The sequence below is a fragment of the Manis pentadactyla genome, chromosome 3, assembly GCF_030020395.1.
Source record: "Manis pentadactyla isolate mManPen7 chromosome 3, mManPen7.hap1, whole genome shotgun sequence".
NCBI classification, from domain to species: Eukaryota; Metazoa; Chordata; class Mammalia; order Pholidota; family Manidae; genus Manis; species Manis pentadactyla.
The window spans coordinates 167,631,690-167,656,010 of record NC_080021.1 but is presented as its reverse complement, the minus strand read 5'-3'; the positions used below and the strand labels follow the sequence as shown (position 1 = coordinate 167,656,010).

The 24,321-nt window shown below is 39.9% G+C and overlaps 1 long non-coding RNA gene across 1 annotated transcript in view; it reads right to left on the bottom strand.

The window, feature by feature from the left end:
- Nucleotides 1-1,113: 1,113 nt before the first annotated feature.
- LOC130683190 (uncharacterized) overlaps nucleotides 1,114-24,321 on the bottom strand; it is a 91,022-nt gene continuing 67,814 nt past the window's right edge. Inside the window, exon 3 of the long non-coding RNA XR_008996806.1 lies at nucleotides 1,114-1,303. This is a non-coding gene — a long non-coding RNA (uncharacterized LOC130683190). The remainder of the gene's footprint in view (nucleotides 1,304-24,321) is intronic.

The window sequence follows — 24,321 nt, the reverse complement described above, 5'->3', positions numbered from 1 at the left end:
TGGCTGTACCAAGGAGCTTGTTAAGAGTGACAGACAGCTTTGTTGCATGAATGTGCACTCCAAATTAGATGAATGGTGAAATTATGAAGCAATCAAACGGCAAAGCTTTTAGCAGACTACAGTACATTGCCCTTTTTGGCTACTCCTAGACCTGTTAGCATAAAAGAGGCTATAAAGATAAAGTGCACAATATTATTCAAGTCTCTGAGTTCAACAAAAATGGGCAGCCAGCACTTTATGGCAAATATCCTTAGGATTGCTCAAAGCCCTTCACCTTGCCCACATGCTGAGTGAGCCTCACTTCTCTCCCCGCCAGCACAATATTCAGGGTCTAGTGCCAGTTAGCAAGAGGAGAGAGAAACACCTGGCTCCTTCTGAACTTCCCCCCCCTTCCCCTTCTCCCCAGTCCCCAGGGGAAGGAGAGATGGATGTGATAAATCTCACCCTGGCATGGAGGAGTGAGTGACAGGGGTGATTTGTGTCTACGTCCATTGTGTACACCAGGAAGGAGAATGGCATGGCCTCTCTCCATCGGGAACAGAAAGGAAAGGGATTTTTCTCATTATGCCTGGGCTGTGCCTCAGGGTATAAAGGGGGAGTAGTTAGCACCAAAAGGATGTCTAAGTGGTTGTTGGCCCAAACCTTTCATTTTCGAAGTGAGGTACAGAGGTGGTAAGTGACTTGTCTGAGGCTGTCCAGATTCTTATATTTAGCTCTATGCTGTTCCCTCCACAAGCATTTTGGACAGGGCTGTGAGGGTGATATCTATGTATGTTCTCAGAAGCCCAATATGTAAAAGAGAAAGTAGCAAAGATTCTCTGGTTGATGGAGCTAGTACGTGTGTATGAGGAGGTGCTGGAATGTGACCTTCTCAACCTCTTTGCTCCTGTGGTCTTGGAAGACAGATTTTGAAAACCTCAGGGTTCAGGGGAAAACTTCAGCACCAGAATATCAATTTTTTTTTCTTTTTCTGCCAATGCACTGAAGGTATTTATTTAATTTTTTCCTAAAGCTTCTCATTTTACCCAATTCAAACACATTCCTTTTTATTAATGCTGCCTCTGCAGGGGCTGGTGCCACACTAATGGCTGAGCAGCCTTTGTTGACCTCAATCTTGTTATCCTGGCCTGACAGAAACTAAGAGTTTGAGAGGTTAAGTGACATCGGGGCTGGGATCCGACACCAAATCTGTCTGATCCAGGATCTGTGCTCTTCTCTTAACTGTGATATCCCACTTCCAGCACAGAAGGATTGGTCTGCAGTTTTGAAAGTTGTCTGCTCTGCATCTTTGGATATTTTATTCCTGGAGAAGAGGAAATGATGATATTAGTCAGGATGAGGTCTAAGGCCCTTTCTACTCTAATGTTCTTCAGTTCAGTATAGTTTATGGTTTAAGCTAATAGCTCACTTAAAAAGAAGGGAGATTATTCTCCTCCAAATATGCATGTATGGTTTGGAAACTGAGATTCTGGAGGCCATGGCCCATCTGTAGGAATTTTTACATGATTATTCTTTTTACAGATCACTTATAATACATTACCATGTGGAGGCTCTTTTGTTCTTTCATAATCTGTTCATATCCTGCTCTCTTTCCCAAATCCATCCACTTTATAAATTTGGTCTGTGGCTGTTCAGGGTCTGGTTTATAGGCTTTATTAGAAATAACAATTTGCAGTAGCATATCATATGGTTAACAATGGAGCCATCCCAACTACTCCCTTCTGAACAGCAGGGATGGGTGATTCCTGATACCACGCTATCCCAGGAAAAGGGAATAATTCAGTCCATTATACTGATGTTTGGTCCATTTAGCAACAAACTCCAGGATAGTTGGAAACATCTGTCTTTTGTAAGTCCTCTCCCCCTCCTCTGTTGTCTCCATTTCATAAATCTGCATTTAGAACACACTTTGATAGGCATAGTTGAAAGTGTGGGAGATGATGGAGTTTAGGGCCCAGTAACTTCCCCCACCTCTCCCCTCCTTGCCGTGGATGGAGGAGAGGCATGCTGATTACTGTTGAACTGAGCTATTTGCTCCTAAAAAACAGTGATTCGTTTTATAAAACTGTGTGATTTCTCTTGCACAAAAAAGCAAAACCAAACCCAATTGCTATTTTTAGAGACCTTTTTTAAATGAAAGGGCCATGAAAGTAAGCCTACCCTGCCAGGAAGACTATCTGTGAGCTTTCCAAGTCTGTCCACTAAAGTAGGAATTTGAAAGCCCCACCACAAATTGCTTTTCACTTCAACCAGGATACTTATTATGATCCCCTGGCTCCACTTTGCTCTCCTATTACTTACGCATGAATTTACTTACCCTGTATTTTAATTACATGTGTAGAGCAAGTTTTATGTTCTTGTCTCTGACTACTCACAAACTTCACAGAGATCACCAAAAACCATACTGTTCTTAAAATAGCCTTTGCCTCCTATCCTTGCAGTGATACCAAATGACACACTAGACCGAATGACACTCGACCCAGCCCTGGCTGGTATAAGTGCGTTAAGATCCTGGCAGTCATGCTCCTCCAAACCACAGCGTAGTTTGAGTTAAACTTGTCCCTGGGTCATGGAATGCTCTGCCTAAAACATATCAGCGACATGTGATCAGCAACAAGCCCAAACTGGATTTCAATGGCATCATTCAAACTCACATGTTACCAGTGTTTGAGTCAACACCATGGGCATCAGGAGTGGTAGTGATTTTGCATGTTAACTATGGTGAAAAAAACAAGAGGATTTCACATGCTCCCATCCTCCAGGTATCTTTCCCCTTCTGTTCCATGCCATCATTTTGTAGTTTGAAATCCACAGGATGTACCTTTTTTAATTAAGTGAGAGTTGTTCATTTGGCTTACTTAGAAGTCCAGTCACAATATTAAATGTCACTCAGAACCTCACATTGAGCAAGTAACTGTTTAAAGAGAATGTTCTATGTTTTACAAGTGAGGTTGTACTGTTACAATTACCCTTCCCCCCTTTTTGCTCAAGATAATTCGAATGCAATGAGAAGCAATATAATATAAACATAATTCAGTGCCTGGTCATATAATAACTGCTCAAGTCTTCCTCTTGCTCTCATAAAAATACAGAAGATTATCATCTCCACAGCAGATTGTTGATAAATCAGACACTAACAGTAATATTTCGGGGACATGATCATAAAATATGAGTCTTGAATGCTTTCCTTCCTTGAAATTTCAATAATTGTAACATAATTCACCAACACAATGTTTTTTTTAAAATTCACATAAACAGACCCACTCAAAAGGCTGTTTTAATAAAGGAGTAATATCACATCTCTATATTTTTTTAGAAAGCAAGTATTATTGACCCAGCTGAGTGTCATTGGTGAATAAGGGGCTAGAGATTTGGATGTCAGGGTTCTGAAGTGTTTCTCTAATTCACTGTAGCTCTCTGGAGGATGAACATAGTGATTTATATCTCAGACAACCCAAGGGCCATAAAAAACTAATTTTAAACTGATAGTGAATCTTGGAGTTTTTCCTTACGTCATTATCCAGTTAGATAGGAAGAGGCAAATCCAGTGGGTCCTTTTAACATTTGGTGTTTCTAAGGCCAGATCATCAGCACGACTGATTTGTAACCTCCTCTCCTTCACCTGCTAATCCATGGCTTTGACAAATTGTTTGTGTTTTGTATATGAGTTTATGAATATTTTCAAATTCTTGGGTCTTCAATGGTAATTCTCACTGATGAAACTTCTTGAGGAAAAGGAATTCACAATGGAAACAGATGTTTTAAAATTCATGTATTTGACAATAATTTTTCTTTAAAATAACAATAAAGTCCATAGCTCAATGTCAGGGATGCTCCTATCAGTGGCTCTGATGAAAAACACGTGGGTATTTCGGGTGTAGAGTATCATGGCAGCAGAACTGTTGATGACACCCTAATATGAGTTGAGTTATGGCCCTTAGTTAAGTGACTGGTTATCTAGTTTTCTTTTTCTCTGAGATTTGTTGAAAAGTTTCAGTTAAAGAAGCATGGAAGTTTCCAGGTATGCATGTGAGGTATGTGAAGATTGCCCACTGTTCAGAGAGCTGCAGACTGGAGACCATATGTGCAGGGAAGCCTGGGCCCCTGCAGTATCCTTGGCTGAAAATTCTGGGTCAGGGCCTAGAGTTTTTCCAGAGCCTTTTCCTCTTGTGGTTGCTTGGTTTCTAATTTTGGTTTCTAATTGTACCAGCCGTATTACCACAGACCACAGCTGTAGGTGGCACTTGGACAAAAAGAAATAAGCCTGTTAGTTACCTCCCCTTCCTGTTAGATAGATTAAATGACTAAGTTACATGTTAACCATTCTGATTTTTAACTTGGGGAAGAATTTGCATGCCGTATCTAATCTCCCCTGGTTCCCTCCATACTGCTCCTCAACTCAAACACCCAAATATCATGAATGAGGAAATAATTCAAAGAATCAAAACTATCTGTGCAAGTTGAAGTAAGTAGTTTTTTCTTTTATTTTTCATATTATGCCGGAGAGAAGAGTAGTCAAGATCAGTTCTTACTAAAAAGGATTGGGAGCTAGAAGATACAGTTCAAGTGGTTTCTCAGGGTTTTGGTTTCCTCACACGTAGGAAGAAGACTAGAAAATACTGGGCATCTCTTCTAGCACTTAGAGTCTGTGGTTCTTTACTTGAGGTCTGAGAAAACCAAACTGAACTGGGAAGAAAAGCCAAAACATGCAAGCAAGGGATAACTGTATTAAAGTAACAAATCTTAATGGATGAGAATGAAGACAGACCTGCAAGTGAAGCCCTGAGGTGAGCTTTTTAAAATGATATGAAACTCAGGAAAAGTTGGTTTGATTCTTTGCCTCACAAAATGGTGAGAAACAATTATGAAGATATTTTAGGGAAGAACTGAAGACATGGAATAAAAACAAAATTTAATTAAGAGCTTGATGAATAGGAATTAAGATTTTTTTTTGGGTCCTAAGTTGGAAATAGAGACATAACTTTGCTAGGGTGAAATTTTTAATTTTTCAACAGCTTCTTAGAACTTCTATTTAAAAACATTGAAAGTACCAGATGATATATGGCTTAATTCAGATATGATAAGTGACTACAAGGGCATTTCTTGGAGTTATCATTGGAATGATGATGAAAAGTTTGATCCTTGAAAATGAATTGCTAAAGTGGTTTATAAAATTTATAGAAAGAGTTATATATGCCTTATTTTACATGCTGGCCAGCCAAACACTGGGGTACATAAGAAGACAGGTGCCTCATATCCATTCATTTCCCACTCTAGTCACACACTCTGGTTCTGTGTACGGTATGGCACCAATGAAGTCAGAGAATAAAGTAAAACAGGGATGTATATTACCAACATAGTGATCAATAGGAAGCTCAAAACACTCTAAATTATGACAAAATCCAAATACATAGTTGACTACCCATGAGACAGATTTGCCTAAATCAGTCTATCCTTTTCCTGCCCTGCTCTTACAGTGCCTGACCTAATATTTTGCTACAAGCTTGGAATGGGCTGACATGCATAACTTTGCAAACCTTACCCCATACAAACCTTATCCCAATAGTTTTGTGTGAAGGAAGATCTTGGTCATCTGTCATGTATAGTCTCTCTACTTCAGCCTTTACTTATGTTAATTACTTACCATTTACAATAATTTGTTAGCTAGGTATCATTTCCATTTTATTGACAGAGGAACCAAGGCTCAGAGAGTTAATGTTGCTCAAGGTACTAGCCCACTAAAGTTTGAATCAGAATGTGCATGACTCCAAAATATTTAACTTTGTAAGTTACCAAAAAAGTCAGGAAAGACCTTGAATCTGATATCAACCATTTTTAAGTGTTGAAAACATTTCCAGTCAAAACTAACTTGTCTCTGAAGTCACTTTTCAGGAAATTCTTCATAGCTGGGTGCCCAAGAAACATTTTTCTTCCACTAAAATAATTTCTTCAATGTCCTCATGTCAACAAAACCATACAAATGAATATGGCCCTATTGACTTAGAAGAGTGCTCCAAAATGTTTTGAATCCATTAATTACTACATATGTGCTAATAGAAATGTTTAGAAGGATAAACAATTAAAAGCAGTAAGAGTTACTTTCTTGACTTGTGGTTAAAATCAGTAACATCACCACCTCAAGAAAACCTCTTAAATTGCTGTTAGTATAACCACAAGGAATAGTGTTCAATCTTGTGTATATTCATTTTAAGTAAGGAGCAAAGTTTAAAAGCACAATGCATGTAAATTGCATTTTCTGTTGAGGTTCTGTACCCCAAAGATGACAAGGAGGGATCTAAGGAAATAATAGGTTGAGAGGTACTGCCTATGCATTCACAGATTGTATACTGTACACAGAACCACTGCAGGAAGCATGGGTGATAAGATTTTCTAACAAACCCTATGTTTCTCTAAAATAAAAAAGTAATTTTATGTAATCATTTTGCAGGAAAAAATAACCTTAAATGATTTATAAATTGGAGGGCTTTGCCTCCAAATTAGAACTCCGTCACAGGTTGTTTCCTGTAACTTGGAAATATAAACCCTCCATTTTCTCAATGACCTTCACAGGCATTTTCTTGTATGTTAGGAGTCCATGCATTTGCTGAGATAGTTCCTTCAGAAGTGGAGAAACTCAGGAAAGAGCAAAAAACATAACATGTGTGTCTCTGGCTTCACAGCCTGACCTCAGACCATAAATAGCTATAGTTGGAAGGAATTCTCCCAGCTCACTCCCTTACGTTAGAAATAAGTCCTGGAGAGGTAAATCAACTTTCTCAAAGCAATACAGTTAGTTTATGGAAGAAATGGGACTAGAAGCCAGAACTAATGGAGGCTCCATAGAGTGTTCATCAGATTAGCATGGTGGTAGCAATCCAGGGAGAGGAAGCTTGAGAAGGGAGTACAGGGAGCCTGCGATTTGAAAGCCGATCTAAAACAGATGCAGCTGAACGAATGAGTTTATAAACAAGTTTCAGTGCTGCTCAATTAGAAGGGTCTAAGTCATTAACCTTGCAAACAGAAACTTATAAGCATTGACTAAACTTGACCTTAAACCAGTCATGTCTTTCCATTTCCCAGCGTCCCAAGAACACACTCACATACACATGCACACGTGCATGCAGAGCACCACACTGCAGGAAGGATGGATGATAAGATTTTCTAACAAACCCTATGTTTCTCCAAAATAAAAAATAATTTTATGTAATCATTTTGCAGGAAAAAATAACCTTAAATGATTTATAAATAGGAGGGCTTTACCTCCAAATTAGAACTCCGTCACAGGTTGTCTCCTGTAGCTTGGAAATATAAACCCTTCATTTTCTCAGGAGGCAGTGCTGCTTCCTGATGCTCACAGTGCCCCTCCCTTCCTGGGCACGTGGGAGGATTGACTCACTGCCTTCTGAAGTTAGGCTTCGCCGTCATAGGACTCCCCATGGATGACAAAGTGAAAGAGGACGTAGTCTGTGTCACTTCTCGGTTACCTAAGAGCTGGTGTGCGAGTTTCTATTCATTCCCTTCCCTGCTGCATGGATCAACGGCTGCTTCATTCGCCCAAGACACATGCAATTGATAGGACACAGAGCAGAGCATCCGTCACCACGGAGTTGACATTGAATATGAGAGAGGAGTAATGCTTTGTGTTTTTAAGCCACGCAGATTTTGGGGTTGTTTGTTACCATAATAAAGTTTAGGTTATCTTGACTAAGGGAGTATTGCTGAGAGGCTCATACTTTCAATAATAATGACTTTTTCTGTAAATGTCTAATGATGAATGGGAGTTTGCACCTATCTGTTGAAAGATGGGGTGAGGTCAAGAGTTGGTTCTCTCTTTGTGCCCCCCCAAATTACATAATCACATCTTCTTCTCTTTGGACGGTGCTTTAATTTTTAAAGCCCTTTATCAGAGCTTTACATCTTCAGCATACATCTGTGAGGTAGGTTGGGTTATGTCGCCATTTTTTTCCCAGAGGAAACTTAGATTTGGAGAGTTCAAATGACATGCTTATGATTGGGAAGGTACAAGAGACTTGTGTTGCATTCACTACAGTATTCTGCCTCTGGTCTTCAAATAGGGTGAGACATTTTCTTCAGTTAATTTTCCTTGTGGGATGGTGGAAGTAAGGGGGAAGTAGCCAAGAGCAAATATATTGTACCTTGGGGAAGGTGAGTGAATTTTATATAACCCCACCTTCCTGGTGCCCATCATAATGACTAGTATAAGGTAGGACACGATAAACACGGCTATGTTTTCACTTTTAACATGAGTCATATCCTTGCCCTTCCCCTTCCCACATTATTATTTCCTACTGCACCACCTAACTTCTGCCTTCATCAGATATGCTTGAAATTCCTTCCCAAGTGGGCAGAAACTAACCTCCCACAATTAAAATGAATACCTGCTGTGTTGTGATCTGAGTGTTTGTGTTCCCTACAAATCCACTTACTGAAATCATAATACTTCTGTAATGGTATTAGGAGGTAGGGCCTTTTGGGAGGTGACTGATGAAAAATATTAATGCCCTTATAAAAGAGGCTTGAATAAGCTCCCTTGCCCTTCTGCTGTGTGAAGATACAATAAGTCTGCAGCCCAGAGAAGGGCCCTTACCCAAACATGCTGGTACCTTGATCCTGAACTTTCAGCCTTCAGAACTGTGGAAAATAAATTTCTACTGTTTATAAGCTACCCAGTCTGTGGTATTTTGTTATAGCAGTGTGAATGGACTGAGATGCCTGATGAACACTAACATCTAAAATTCATACTAGTGTGTAAATGATAGCCGTGGTAGGCAATCTCTAAGATAACTTCCAGTGGTCCCTTCCTTCTGGTATTCACACTTCCAATCGTCCCTGCCCTCTGGTATACTGTTGTGTAATTCCCTTCCCTCGAGTGTGAGCTGGATCTGTTAATCTGATTGTAACACATAGAATATGGCAGAAGGTGATGAAATCTCACTCTCGAGGATAGGTATCAAACGACTGTGGCTTCTGTCCTGGGCATCTCTGGCTCTCCGCCACTTAGACCAGCAGCTTCCATGTCGCAAGGATACTCAGCTAGCCGGTGGGCAAGTACATGTAACAGGAAGCTGAGCCTGGCAACAGCCAAATGAGTGAGCTTGGAAGCAGGTTCTTCAGCTTCAGTTATTCCTGATGTGATAGCTGCCCTGGCCAACAGCTCGACTACATCATGAGAGACCCTGAAAGAGAGGTGCTCAGCTTTGTTGTGCTCAGATTCTTGACTCACAGAAATTATGAGACTCTGTTTGTGGTCTTAAGCCACTACGTTTTGGATTAATTTGTTATGCAGCAATTGATAAACATTAAAAAACCAAAACCTAATTAAAGGGCAGGTTTAGATGGACAAGGACCTCATGCAGGGCAGGGCATGCTCCAGAACAGAATTAGTTTCTTTATGTTGACTTAATTGTTACTTCTTTTAAATGAGTTTTTATCTAGTATCCAAAAAATGAGCAACTCCCCCAAAACAACAGCCTCCGAAATCATATCAATCCAGATTAAATTATACTGAATCCTCTTCGTTCTAGTCTTCCAGTTGGAGGGGCCGTTGAAAATTTTTCATTTAGGATGTTGAGGTGAAGCTGAAGGCCTCTTCTGTGGGAGAATATCTGAAAGGCAAGAAGAAGCAGGCTGTGAGTTCTGAGGTGTGCTTGAAATGATTTTTGCAAACCAGTGGGTCTTGTTTGTAGGACCCTGCCTGTCTTCTGACATAGTGAGTGTATAATGACAGGAGATGAAAAAATTAAAAGACTGGGAAAAACCTACAAAATAGGCAAACGGCAGAACACATCTGAAAAATCCTGAAAAGGGGGAGAAGGGAGGTGAAGAAGAAACTAGCATTTCTTGAATGCAACTTACACTGGATATATTCAGTCTTATTTAATCTCCATCCCAGTGAGCTGGCTAATGCTAAACACATCTTGCCGATGAAGAAGCTGAGGCTCAAAGAGGTTAAGTAATGGCCACCGGGAAGGGAAGCACTCTTAGCTGGGATCCAAACCAGGCTTCCCCTACTTACTCAGAAGCCCATGGACTCTCCAGTCTGCTGCCAGTTAACTCTGCCTCTACTCCTGGTAGCCTTGACTGACTGTCTTTACCAAACTGCAGAGTTAGTTCTAAGGAGCCACTGGTAAGTCAGATCAGTACTGAAAAATGGCCAAGAAAATGTTGCTGTTATGTTGGGGTGCGGGGTGGAGAGTGGAACACATGGGCTGAAAGAAAGAAAGAAGGAAAGACCTACAGAAATCACAAGAGACTGAGTCAGAGAAAAGCCTTTAAGCTTTTGAAAAAGTGTAGAAAGAAGAAAATGGTACTTTTCAGGTGTGAATTTTCCAAGGGATAGTTTTCTGATTCTGATAATCCTATTAAAAAGCAGAGAAAAACTCCAGGAGATCTCAGACACTCTGTTTTTTAAAGATGGCTACTTTTCTCCTTTTGTCATTCCCACCCAACTCTCTTTCTTTTGCTCAGGGTCACTGGTTCAGGACCTTTTTACTTTCCCTGAACCATGAGTTAGTCTTTGACTTTTCGCCTCATTTTTTCTTTAAAAAGTAGTCTTGCGAAGATCAAATTGCCCAAGATTTTTAGGTCAGTGGTCACTGAATGCTGACCCACAGGTGGGACATGGACCTTGACAAGGCTGTCAGTGCCCTGTGGTGCAGTGAGGAGAACTGGATAACCCGGTAGCCTTGTATAATGCGAAGTGCTTTCAATACTGACTTTCATTCTGAGATTATGTTCTTTCTTGCTTGATGTTTCAGTGTTTCGTGTTTTATGACATGATTCCCCTTAAGTACCTTAAAAAAATCTAAATGGTCTGTGAAATCCTTTCACAGTCAATTTCAGGTACCAATTTGAGAGGCAAGCCTAGTTCATTGGAAAGAATCTGGTGGTAAATACTGATTAAGACTCAGAAAAACATCTCAGTGGGAGAGCTGTTAATATATTTGGTAGAAGAGTTCACAGGTTGTTTTAAATTAGATAATATGTCAAAGTTCCGATGTCAGCATCCAGCATATTGTTGGTGTTCTTTTTCTTTTCCCTCAACTCTTTTCTTTGGGATAGGTCTGTGAATCACTTGACTTTAAACCTTAGTAGTTGTGGCCTACTAAATACCAGTATTAACCCCCAGTTTTAGTTTTGATGACAAAAAGACCCCCACAATTTTATCAAGCTTTCCAGTGCGGTGGTATCATCTTCTGAATGAGAACTACTGAGGGCCTGTGTGGCATTCCTTAGAGCAGCTTATGATGACCTATCACTATTCCCCACTCCCATGATAGATACAAAAACACATGCAGAGACAAATGATATTGCCCAATTTCGGTCATCCAGTGTTCACTACAGTTCTAAACCTTACCCAGCTGATACCCATGACACCCTTAAAATAAGAAGGAACATGTGAATCAGGCTGGGTTATTTTTCTCATAAAATGTTTAGAAAGGAATCCATGTTTGCTACCTTTTAATGTCATAACTAGTTAATGGTCTTTCTTTTGTTTGTACTTTGAGTCCTACCTTGACAGAGTCCACCATTTCCTCTCTTCTGTCCTACAGAGCCATATGTATTAGAAAGTGCTGAAGTATATGTGACACCTGGTACAGTGTCTGGCACATGGTAGTTGCTCAGTACATTTTATTGGATAACTAGGTGAATGGCCACTGCTCTGTATCAAATCTGTTCTACTGGGGAATGTCCAAAGGATGCTCAAGAGGATGCAAGAGAAGAATTCAGACTCATTAATGTACCCTTCATCCATAATTCCCCACACCATCTCCAGGACTAAGAAGGTAGATTTACTTCTTCTCCACATAGTTCTTTAGTTGAATGTTGTATCTTTGCTTGTTTGTTTGATCTTATTTTCCCTCTTTATACTCAAACTGATTCTGTTTTGAGCCAGTTTTGCCTGTACCTGGGATTTTTCTGGAAGAAGAAAGCATACATTAATTTCCTTTTCCTTGAACTCCTTAAGAGTTGATCCTTTCCTGTCCTGAGCCTAAATCCTTTTTACCATTTTCCTTTTCTAGGTTGAGGCCAGGGGTGTGAGCATTGAGGAGAAATAATTTCTGAGGACCTGAAACTTTCTCCTCTCTCCAGCCAAAAGTCCATATACACATTCATGAGTTTGGTTCAAAGGTATTTTTTTAAACAGTCTCTCATTCTGTCTGCAAAGAAATCTGGGGTATTATCATAGGAAAGTAGAGGAGAAGGAAGTTGAAGACTAGTTTTGGTTGAAACAATGCAACTAGCCCTTGTTGGCAAGCAATTTTCTACATGCTTTTTTGTAACTTTGTGACTCTCAGAGGCATTTATATGATACTCATTTTACAGATGTGGAAACAGAAACTCTGAGGGATTGAATCTCTCATGCAAGATCCCCCAAAATGGAGAAGGCCAGATTCTGAACCCCATTTGCTGGCTTCTGCACTTTTACTGTATGTTTTGCATGCTTACATAACCCTTTGGTAGTGAAGTAGGGAGGGATTAACCTGTGTTCATCCATGTCATCCTCCCCCAGAAGTCCAACTCCTCTCAGCCCTCAGTCTTCCTTTCAAAGGTACTGGAGTGGCAGCAAAGACAAGTGTTGTCCTAGGGCTGGCTCTGCTCTGGTGCCACTTAGTAAGTCCTAGGGAAGTGGCTGACCCATAATTCCTTGGAAGTGGAATTTGGGGAATTTTACTGTTAGGTGCTCAGTTGGAGCCTTAGTTAAAATGCAAAGACAGCAGGTAAAGTTCTATTTGACATCATGATACATATTAATAACAAATACCAACTTTCACATATACAACATCATCAGCTCCATGGGTAGCAACAGTCATAAAGCTTCAGTGAAGTTCTATAGTTTTTTTGTTTTTGACCCACCTTTTAAAAGTTTGTTTTTCTTCATTTAAGGATTTTAGTTGCAATTTAGAAATGGAGAAGACTCCTTCCATCCTATCTCATTAACAAAAACACATTTTCTTTTTTTGATAAGCCACTTCAACCAACTGACATTGTTTCTCAAGAAAATAGAAAAAAAGTATAGACCTAAGAACTTCTTATTCTGAAATACCATCAGTCAACATGGCCAGATTTCATTCCCTTATGATTTCTTGAAAACTAGATTAAAAATTCCTCAAATGTCTGGAGCCATGTCTTATCTGTCTTTGCATTTCTGGTAGCTAACACAATGTCTGACACCTTATAGTTGTTCAGAAATCATTTGTTCTCTGATTCCATTTCTATTTTTACCATTTGAAGTGCCTAGCCCGATATTGTGTATATAGTAAGTGCTGAGCATTTTTATTGTTGAAATACTGTAGCGTCCCTTGGCCTCATTTTTCAGGTTGCTTTAAGAAAAAAAGAGTTCATTTAGAGAATGGGCCATTTAGTTTGAACCACATTTCTCAAAACTTTGCTTTCTTTGCACCAGTGCCAGAACATTATCACAGGAAGAGTCTTGACTAGGGCTCAGAAAATGAGCTTCACACCTCAGTCCCTTTTAGAGACCCCTTGGATGCCAGTGCTCCTGTTGAGGCAGCCATTGGAACGTTTACTTTTATGAACTTTTGTGCGCATGCTCCCTCCCTGTTGCGTGCCTTGCCCTCCTGTAGCTCCCCAAGCCTGTGGCTCTCCCAGGTGGGCTACGGCCTGGTCGGGAATCAGGCGCAGGACTTCGGCTGGACTCATAAATGTGGAAATAACAAAATGTGTTCCCTGAAGCTTTGCAGCATTGTCAGGAAATGGGCTGCTTGCATGATGCACTTCCACGGATCTGGAAATTCTGCAGAGCTTGGGTTGACTCCAGAAAGAAAAGTTTACAAGTGTTTGGGGAAGAGAGGAATTAAAGCGGGCCATTAGTTGGAGACCCCAGCGCCCCTGCAGAGTCTGTGTCTTGCCGGCTGCTTGGCAGGGGGCGACTCTGGAGCGTGCGTTGTGTACTGTGGCGACGAAGTTTGCTTTTCTAAGGATCGGGGCTTGGCCGAAACTTTCCTTCCCACATTTTTCATATCTCAGAAATCCTCATGTTACCCTTGGGAAGGAGTGGGGGGTAGTTACACAGAGAGGTCTGAACTCCTAATTCCTCCAGGATGAGTTTTGTATCTTCACCATCTTAGCATCCAGCTTGTCCCAGGCCTTCAATAAATGTGTGTGGAATAATAAAGTGGGTAAAAGGGGTTTCTATAATGCTTCGCACGCCAAAGCCAGGACCTGAGATCAGCGTTTGGGCTCTTTGGGTGCCCTGAGCTGTGCAAAACGTTCATTCCATGAAGGATGGAGCTCAGCACCGGTTTTCTTTGGTTGTGTTGCTGACACCACATCTTTCTCATTGTTCTAAACTCAGAAGGAATTTTCTGGTATTTGAAAAGGTTTAAATTGCGTTTCTAGTCGTGCAATGGAGCTGTCACACTAGGGAGATGGAGTTTTGGTTGGAGGAATGTAAAGTTCCAGGATTTTTCCTTCTTGATGGCTTTGTCTCTGTGCTCTTGGACCAGTAGCGCTGTGATAGCCAGAAGGTAGGTCTTGTGAGGGCAGTGGCCCTGAGGCATAGTGGTTTCAAGTCCCTGCCCTAATTTAGGCCCTAAGATGATGAGGTAAAAAGGCTGAGTAGTCATCTGGGAGAGCAGAACTAATTCTGGGCAGTGGGTGGTGTTTATGTCAGCTACCCCTGGGAACATTCCCGGGACACTAGAAAGGAATTTGATCACCATTCGAGTAAAAAAAAGAAGTGACTAGAGTTTAGGCTTATTTTAAATGTATTTCATTATTTTTCCCATGATGCAATTTGGGGAGGATTTTTTATTTTTCTTTTTGATGGGGGTGGTGGTAGTGGTAAGGGTGTTCTTTACCCCACTGTCCCAGTAATCTTCTACTGTGAATGTCTTTTGATCTACAATACTTGTGTTCAAATTCTGGCTCTGCCAGTCACATGCTATGTGGTCTTGGGCAACTGACTTGACGTCTCTGAGTTTTAGCTTCCTGAAATAGAAAGCAGGGGTGGGAGGGGGATGATGATAGAACTTAAGTCTAGATTTATTAGGAGGAGGAGGCTTTAATGAATTAATGCACATAAAGCTTTTAAAAGAGTGATGTGCTAGATAGAACTGTTGTCATTTTGCCTAAGCACCATCAATCACTAAATTTGACACTGGGGCCAAAATAGATATTTTTCATAAGTGACCCTTTCTGATAAAAGAGTCCAGTCTGGAGGCTAGAAAACGAACTGGTTGAACTCTCAAGGTTTTCCTTACAAATAATAGGATCCTGTGAAAATTCTGATTTCAATCTTCATTACTTTCACAAGTAGTTATTGAACTATTCTTGAACTATTCTTTACAAATTCTTTGTAAAGCATACTGTACTAGTTTTCCATATGCATTTTAGGGCAATTTGAGTATGTTGGTTAATGTTTTTGAAATCTTAAAATGAAAGCCTCTAAATGTCTTTTCAAGCACACACCTCCGTGTACCTCTTCTGCTTTGAGCTCCAGTTATGAAATTGAAGCTGGGGTTAAACTGTAAAATGTCAGTGAATGGTTTGGAGTCTTCTGGAATAAATTCTTGCACTGTAAGCACTTCATTACTTGTCTCTAAATTATTAAGAAAAAAAATAGTGGGAGGGAGCTGGCTCAGATCACCTAGGCAAAGCGATTTTCCATGAGCACTGCTATCCCAGTGCACAACAGGAAACTTATTGAAAACTTAGCGGGTTGGAGAAAAACAGTAGCTAGCTCAACAAAGAGTGTCAAGAGAAAATAGGGAAAGAATGAAGAGGGCACAAAATTACCCCAAAGTGCCTGAGAGCTGAATATAGCTTTCTGTAAGGAAAACTTTCCATAAAGTCATTCCTGGGAGTGTCTATAACTCTTTAGTGGGTGGGGGAGTTCATGTATACACACACATAAAAACACATATGCCCACATGCACAGACACATCTGGCCCTTGAATTGCAGATAACCTAGCACGACACTAACCTTGGCATGGCTACAGAAGTAATATTTTTACCGGGATGAACTGTGTTGAACAATTTCTCCAATGCATTAGTCATGCTTTAACTTTAGATATGCAGGTTTTCTTTCTTTTTAATTCATTTTAATGCATACTTTCTGACTTGGTCTAAGAAAGAGTATTATCATTTCTGAACACCATAGTTATTCACGCTGTCATACAAAAGCAATCAAATATCACCTGTATCAAGGGACTATAGTAGAAAAGGTGAACCTGTCTCTTTCATGAGTACCATTAAATCACCAGAATTGGGAAATCACAGAATTACGTATAGAAACGGGAATATAGTGCAATGGTGAAGTCAGCATATTGTTTTGCACAAACAACAACTCGCTGCTCTGCCTGCCAAATCTATGATTTACTGAATAAAATAGGAATTAAAGTACATCTGATATTGTTATTTTATCCTTACTTTTATTAGAATTTCTTTTGAAGACCTGTAAGTAATTTTGCATTTACCCATACAATTTCAATAGATAATGAAATAATGATGACTTTTGGGGGTGAGGCTACTATGCCAGCCATTATATTTAGTGATTTAACAACAATATTAAACAGTAGTTCTCAAAGTTGGTGCCCCTGGATGCATCAACACCACCTGAGAACTTGTTAGAAATTCAAATTCTCAGGCCTCATTTCAGATCTGCTGAATCAGAAACTGTGGATGGGACCTAGTAATCTGCATTTTAATAAGTCTTCTAGTCAATTCTAATGCATGCTAAAGTTTGAAAACTAGTAGGTTAGAGTAACTAATTATTCTGAATAATCAATAACTAATGACTCTGACTACTGAAGTGGGTGAGGTTAGTCTGCTTCAACAGATTTAACAAGTATATATCACCTTATTTAAATCTTGCCCAAATGAATGGCAAAAGATCATGACACCCATTTTATAGCTGAGAATACTGAGACTTAAAGAGATTAAATTCACACAGCTGGATTCCATTCCAAGCTAACCTGCCTTCAAAGCCTATCTCCTTTCCCACTAGTCTGTGAGACCAACTGTAGCCCTTCTCTGCAGACAAATTTCATTTTAAAATGGTCTACAAAGACTCTTAGATTTGGAGGTGATCAAGATCAGAACTGAATACATCATTTGCCTTCAATCTCAAGAATCTGTTTCTTTCATATTTGCCATATGAACTCAGCAAATCACTGAAGAATTTTACTTTTCTCATTTGAAACAGGATTATAATGGTGCATTTCATTATGTGTCTGGTGAGAATAAAGGAAATGGTTTCAGGGGACTTGGAGCTCCACAGAAAGGACTGTCATTCTGATGTATACTAAATCCATAACCACCTGAAAAGTGAGGTGAAAATACGATTTTCTCAATGAGGCTTACTTTGAATATACCAGGGAAATCTCAATATAAAATATTACAATCCCTAATTGAAGTAAAAATAACATTTTTGTGATGCAAACCATATCCTTGAATTCAGTATGTTTTGCCAAGGAACGATAGGAGAACCCTCTGGAAAACCTGCTTCACAGAACACTGCTTCGATGGGGAAAGAAAACGGATTAAGGATTACATATTTCAGAGGCACAATAACAAACCCATTAATATTATTTTTTGTCCAGGAATTTCAATGCTATAGGTCTTTTACAGCTATAAGTATATAGCTGTAACACCTTAGCATCACTGACTGTATCCAATGCTTGATTACAATGAGTTTTTCCTACAAATAACAGTGTTTATTTTCCAAACATAGCCAGAGCTATTATTAATACAGCCTCTTTCTTACATACTTTCAATCAACTTTTTAACCCTTTGTTACACACAATAAAGCACAGTGCTCTTCAAACTAGATGCTAAGCTGTGTATATTTAAAATGTCTTTTTCTACTTCAGTGTTAGTTTCCCAAAGAGAATCACTTTAAACAGTTATGTTACTTTTTTTCAATCAATTGGATTAAAATCAATTAGGTAGGTGAAACCTTGTATTGCAGGTAAAAAAAAAAAGACCTAAATACGTTTATGATTAGAATCTGCGTTATTAAGTGCTATACACCTGTGTTTTAAGGCTTATGGTTGTATATAGGGATACTTATTTGAATTTTTAGAAGTATAGAAGGTAAATATTGGGACTCAGATTTCCTGAGGTTCTCTGACTGAAGCCGCTTAGCTGTTGTTTTTTGTTTTCATTTGCAATTTAGCCCATAGTGAACTCAGAGAAATGGTGCTTTCAGAGGCACAGGGGAGAGAAATACTAGAGGATGGAAGCTGCCCACCCAGAGGCCCATGGAGGCTAGGGAGCTCAGTGTGTGATGTGGGCCGAGTGAAAATACGGAGTGTGGTGATGACTGTGGCCAAGCCAAGAGGGCTTATATGGAATTTTGCATCGCAGCTCCAGCTGATTGTTGTCATGTGGCATACCTGCCAAGTGTTGCCGGATTTTTTTTTTTTAAAGAGGAGCTAGAAATGTGAATTTCTTTGTGATGTCTGCTAATTTTCAAATGTCAATTAAAAGGCTTTTATAACAATAGGATCTCTAAAATACAAACCAAGCAAAGTTCATCTGTGGGCTGAGTTTATGTCATATCCAGCCAATTTGTACCCTCTGAGGAGTAGAGATGGTGTGTATGTGTGTGTGGTGTGTGTATGTGAAGGAGAGAGAGAGAGAGAGAGCAGGAGAGAGCAAGAGCAAGCTAGGGTAGTGATAGTGACTGGGTTATATTTAACAAATAGTTTAAATATGTTTGTTTATAGCTTTAATAACTCGAAGCAAATATGACATGGCCTTGAGCGTCACTGTTATTTTAGGAGTGGTATATCTAAATTCCAACTCACCACTCTCATGATATATTCCCATGGAATTGCAAAAGAGGTGGGTTGGGCCATTCTTCATTATTTTGGCTGACTAATCAGGGTCATATCAGTTGCCAGCATTTAACCACAAATGAAGCCCCAAAAGCTTAACCGAAGTCTAAGTACGTTTAAACTGGTTTCAAGTTACGCTGATAATGTTAGCAACTGTAGGTGCAACCACTGCTTTGTATTTATGATTGACTGTCCAGCAGACATCATGACTTTATCATGAGAAGTGAAAGTGGGGACAAAATACCCATTTAATTTTCACTCTGCTGGGGAGACCTACATAACTGAGTCATGGCCATGTTCTATTCCTTGTGGTTGATATGGTTCCATATGCTCATAAAAATAAAAACCATTTCACATCATCTCTCCTTGATGTCTTGTAAATGTAAATCAAAGAGGGGAAAAAAAGCTTAATGCAAACACAAATAACCACCAGATAGGCTAAGAAATAATGGACTGGGATTATTCCTTAACATATTTAAGTACAGTGCTTTGCATAACAGCTATACATCTCCTTAGGCAATAGACGGATTCCTGAAAAGTTACTTGTAAATCAATTTTGCAAAACGAAATCACATTTTAAAAGCATTAGATGAGTTTACTATTTAAAGAAAAGCTAGCATGAATCTTTTTGGAAGGCAAGAAATATATTTTTTAAATGAAATCTCAGTTCTAATATGTTTTGTCTCCATGTTCATGAGCCATTGAGTAAATTTGTTTCAACGGCAATCCTCATCTTGTGTATTTCTCCAGTACGATGCAAGACCTCAAAAACCTCTGCAAGGGATGTGCTTGGAGTATTGCTTTTAGACCGAGCTTTGATTTACATATCCACAAGGACTAGAATCAAATACAGAAATGCTTAATATGTTTGAAAATCAAATGAATTTATAGGCAGAGGAGAGTCTATCTCTGAATCAAGGTTTGGTGTTGCTCACATAAGGCAGAGTTCAGTGGGTTCTAATAAAATGGTCTTAAGTCCCTGTTTCACACTATGTAGAAGTTTAGACCAAGAGATCATGCTTACTACCTGGGTTCCTGCTCCCTCATAGTTAATTCTATACCATAATAAACAGATGTGAAACTCAGCCCATTGCTTGATCTCTAAAAAAACTCACATGCAAACAAAGCATGCATGGTATAGAAGACAGAAGGGTGGGGTGTAGGCAAGGGAAGTGTTTGCCTAGCAGCAGCAAAGAATTTCAAACTGAACATTAGCCATCATCATGCTTAAAATGCCTGACAACTCCACCAGGGGATTTTTTCAATGTAGTCTGTAAAGTCTTTCAGCCTCGAGCCATCTTAATAACTGTATTTATTCTTTCCTCTGTTTCTTCTCTTTAACCCCTCTCTTAGAGAAGAAAAAAAAAAAAAACCCAGGTCTGTGGAGGAGTTAAGTGCTCTCCTTTGTAGCCTGAACACCTGCTGTGTCCTCAGATCTCACCTTTTAATCCAAGCAGTTCATCAAGGTATTTTCCAAAACAAAGACAATTTCCTCTTTGGAAATTTTCAAATAAAACTTTCACCTCCATGTCAAAAGAAACAACAGTATCCACCCCTTCTCAATTTAACAAGTAGGATTAATAAAACCTTAGAAGTTTTGATTAGATCAGAGGGGAATCTCCCTGAACATAAAAGTATAGGAAGAATGGTCCCCAAAGGGCTGGAGGGAGAGCTGGAATGCAGTCCTCTGGTCTTTTCTTGCTCTTTCTGAGGACGCTTGCCTCTTGTATTATATTCTGTACTGAGACTTCCTCCCTTTTCTCAGTAAACAGGTCATTTCTGTTTCTTTACACACGTAGCTGCTCCACAGCTCCCAAATTCACATAAGCTGCAGACATCATCTCAGGGTTTCCTGCATCCTCAGTTCCCTTCCGAATTCCCTAGTGAGAGAATCTGACTGACAGCCTTGGACCCCATGCCCTTCAGCCATGGGGGATGGGGCACAAGAAAGGGAGTGGCCCTGTAAAAAGAAGAGCTGTGTGCACCTACTACTAAGGGTAGAGAAGGGACAGTTTTTTGATAAAAGGAGGAGCTGGGTTCCTTCTCAAAACAGGAGTCAATTGCAGGTTAAAATTCTAAATACTTATATTGTATTTGGTCTGCAGCTAGTATTAAAGTATTCGTTGCTACAAGATACCCAGTACAGCCAGAGCATGGTGCATGATGACGGATCCTGAATGTCAGAGAAGGCAAAATGAGAGAAAAAGAACCCTGATTCTTACTAGTAGGCCATGTGAAGGTGGTGTCTTTAGAGGAAACAAATTGGAAGTCCAAATGGTAATATGATTTAGGGCAAAAGGAGCTTGGATGCAGACATGAATTAACTGAATCTTAACAGTGAGAAACGGAGGGAATGATGTCTCATCTGTGTACCTAAGTGTCCTAAGGGATGACGGCTCATCATGGAATAATAGTACAGTGTCAGAGGCATGAAACGTCATGGGAAGGGGCCCGGTGGAGGCAGAAGGCTTGAGGAAGCTTTGTGATGACATTTAACCTTTTTCTATCACCTCTTGTATAGCCAAAGGAGGAGATAAGCATTGATTGGGATGAGAAAACATTACTTAACAGTGTAACAAAATAGCCAGAAGTTAATGGCATTTCATCTCTTTAAAAATGGGAGAAATTCTCTTTTGGATTTATGGAAGCCAGAAGCAGCTAAGATAGCTACATGAACTTACACACAGGCTCTGGCCCACCATCTCTTAGCTGACATTAAATCCGTCTTTTCACAAACAGAGTCACCTATCTTGAACAACAAATTTTGGAGACAAAAATCCATAAATCTCTCCTAGAGCTCTCCCTTTGTTGAAGATGTTCTTTTAGTAATATTTAAAAGTTCCCGACAAGCCACATTTAATTTTTATGGCAAATGGACTGGTGAGCACTAGGAAAATAATGTAGTCCTCATTTTACTCCACTGGGGATTCTGCCTGGCATATTTGAACTTGAATGTTGTCTGGGCTCAGGTCACATGAAGACATTATCATCACCTAATTGTTCAAAGCACCCAGCCCTAGAACCTGGAGTGTGAACAATTGCTGAGTGACAAATGCCGTAAGCACTGGCCTGGCTTGCCTAATTATACAGCTGTCATGGTGTGCTGGGCAATTTTTCTTTCCAGCGTCTCCTCCCCTCTGCCTAGCTTCAAACCACATAGTAAAGAGAAGAATCTACAGAGCTCTGCATTAGAGCTTTTAGAGCAACCACAATGCGATCAAAGTATCAGGCTGCAGGAGAGGCAGAAGCCGTTTCTGGAGTGCGGTTGACCCATATGTTGCCTTTGGTTTGTCACAGGGGTCAGCAAGGGTGCTGTTCAGCAGGCCACATGTGAAAATAGTGGTGACTCAAGCTCCCTTGCTCACTTGTTCTGATATCTCAGTTCCTACTTCTGTCCTCTAGCTCTTTAAATGGGCCAAAGGGAGATTGTGAATCGAAGAAGTCCATCACAGAGCTACGGTGGGGGTGCTCAGATGTGAAGCTCAAGCCCTGTCTGGGAGGTTGCTGAGGTCAGTGAAGAACGAGATACTTTGATAAGAGTGCAAGGAAGTATAAATCAAGGGAAGAATAACTTATTTAGAGATAAATTTAACCTGTGTTGTGAAAGTGGATTGTTTGCTGTCATTGGGAACTAGCGTAAATACCTGAGGGGGCTCAAACCGTAATCACAGTAAGAAAAGTCCCTACCACTATGTGCAGCATAAAGAGGCCATTGCAGGTAAGTTATGCTACAAGGTTACCGTTTTTATAGACTCTAGCCAGAAATGACCAGTGGGAAGTAAGCTGACTTTACATTTCTTACACCTTCTCCTTTTCATTGAACTATGTAATATATTGGTTCATGGCTGGCTGTTGGCACTCATCTCAGAAATTTTTTGGAAGAAGATAAGCCTGGTGATAATATTGGCCTTCTGACCTTGGTTTTCAAGTACTCCACAGATGGCCCGATTTTAAGATCCAGGACAGCAATAATTATTCATACATATAAATACATATATATATAATTTCCATTTACTTGACTATTCATTTAATATAAATTTGCAAGGCTTCTACTTGTGCCAGGATGTTTGCTCAAGCCTGGGAGATATTAAGTTGTAAGAAATTACTCTAATATTGAGAATTGGGTTTGACAGAAATTATGTAATACAGCAATTTACATGTATATTAACCAAACTACAATTACTTATTCAGATGTTACACTTATTTAGGGGTCACCATTTTGTTCCTGAATTAATATATCCAAACACAATTACAAAGGGACCCAGAGAATGGAAGTTTAGTTTTCTTGTGAAAACAACAGATTTCCCATCCCTTCTCTTTTCTGCTTCTCTCTCTATTTTGTTCTGTAGTTTTTAATCCCATGGTAGATCAAAGCCTGTGAATCTCAGAGTCATATACTCTTTTCTTTAACTTTTTATAAAATAAGTTTACCATCCTTAGAATCACTCTTTTTCATATCATCTCTAAGGAATTTTGATGAATCCAGTGTTCTCAGATTCCCTCGTAGCTCAGCAAAGCCAAATAGCTAAGATCAGATCAGTGAGATGTAAGCAGAAGTGAGTGCTACCTTAGAAAATACACTTTAGAGGGAATGTTCACACAGTTCCTTGACCCCTCCTTCATTCTTCTGCCTGGAACACAGATTTGATGTGTTGAGTCCTAGCAGCCAGTTGGGATCATGAGTAGGAACTCCACTTCCTAGGGATGGCAGAGCAATGAGATGAAAGGAACCATCAAATCAGCTTAGAATGCCTACCTCCTGGCTTCTTCATGTGAGGGAGGAATAAACTTTTACCTTTTTAAAGTAACCTTGTTTGGGTTTTCTGTAACATGCAACTGAACTAATTCTAACAGATACTTACTGTCTCCTAATTTATGTTGACATTAATATTTAGATATCCCTCTGTGGAAAAGACATAGAAAATTTTTAAATTCATGAAAAAAGGTGTTCCTCCGCACTGACAGCTGGGAGATAGAACTACTCAAATGCCAAAAACCGTAAGAAATTCTTACTGGATTCAATGGAGGTCAAAATAAAAGACCCCCCACCTCTCTGCTACCCACCCACCCTTGGGGTGGAATACTATCTGCATGGGAATTTTGTGCTTAGTGAGAAGCAAGAGGAAGAAGTATCAGACCTTTTGAGCAACTTTCAAAATTGGAGAGGCCAGAGTGGAGACAGAGGAGGGTGTAGGATGATAGAGAAAGCAGCATTTGGAGTCCCTTTCCCACCCACTGTCAGCAGAACTGAGGTGAGAGTTTCGGGTGGCTGGATGAACTGAGCAGAAAAGTCTGCAGAAGCAGTGGTGACAGCAGCTCTGGAAAAGTGATTTCCTGAGGCTGAAATGATCATCATTATTGCAGTAGGGAGTGGTCTGGAGAAATCTGACCTGTAGGCTCGTCAACATGCCAGCTTCTGCAGTAGCAGTAGTTATAGAGGAGCAGACCCCTGGAAAAGCACACTTCTTCTCCGATGTACTGGGGAGCTGCTGGG